We start from the raw sequence: 1,269 nt of genomic DNA, 5'->3' as shown, positions 1-1,269 counted from the left end.
GCGGTTCTTTTTTATATTTTTGAATTTAGGATGTAGGTGTCATGATTTCAAAATATTATTATAGAATATAGATACTTACTATAATTTGTAATAATTTATTGTATAATTGTATTTAGTTGATAACATAATATCATGGAAATAAGACATAGGTATCTATTATATAGGTAACATTTATGAAATAAAAAATAGGTAGAACCTATTACCTATAATTTATAAAGTAACCGTAACCACTCTAGAGTGGTTTTAGAACTGGTATTGCTCCAACACGAATATGTCCGAGATATATCACATGGATTGAAATGTAACTCGCACACTCGTGATGTTGATAATATATCTTTACCATTAACTTTAGACAGAACTTTGATCCATTCTTTGCGAATATTTGGATTTTGTGGTAAAGTAAATAATGAAAATTTTTTATTTTTTTCAATATGTGAAAGACAATTTATTACACAACACCTCACCATAATTGTGTGTATTTTAAGATAAACAAATTACATCCAAATTATAAAAAATATTCAGCATGAATCTTTCTTAAAAAAGTTGAGTATCAGGTCACCAAAGTCAAGATCAAACAGACACAATTATTATGAATTATAATTATACTATGTTAGGTAGGTGTAAAATGTATAATAATATAATATATAATTATATTATAATAATGTATAATTATATATTTTACGAAGCATGAAAAAGGCGGGAAATTAAGCTTCTGTTAATGTAGTCCTGTTAATGTTGATTAGCATACCGATTTATTAATTTCTTGTTTTGGATACCTAGATAGCGCCAGTGTTGACAAGAACTCGAAGCCCCCGTACCCCGCTCATTGTGTACATTAAGGAGGATTTACCTCTCACACCCTCCAACCTTATCGTTTCCAGTCCTGTATATCTTAGTTCGTGATATTAAACTAGATTGCTAACTGGCTAACTGGTTTAATATATATATCTGTGTTCTACATACACTGTTTCTGCCAATATAACGGAGAGAGAAACGATGGTTCTCACTCGCTCAGATCTTCTGTGTGACAAGGAAAGTAAAACTCTCGTAAGAGAGAGAAAAAATAATATGTACAGATAATTGATGATTATGACATCTAGCGGTTAATAATGGTACGAATTATGTTGGCTTACAGATTTTTGTCTTATGCCGTATCCATATGTTTAACATCTATGAGGCAATCATAGAAATCCACGGACGTACGGGTGGGATAGGCCAATTTTAAATGAAATTGAATATTTAAACAAATATCGGCGATTTTAGTTATAA

The sequence above is a fragment of the Acyrthosiphon pisum genome, chromosome A1 (assembly GCF_005508785.2).
Source record: "Acyrthosiphon pisum isolate AL4f chromosome A1, pea_aphid_22Mar2018_4r6ur, whole genome shotgun sequence".
Taxonomy (NCBI): domain Eukaryota; kingdom Metazoa; phylum Arthropoda; class Insecta; order Hemiptera; family Aphididae; genus Acyrthosiphon; species Acyrthosiphon pisum.
This window is presented reverse-complemented; position numbering follows the sequence as displayed.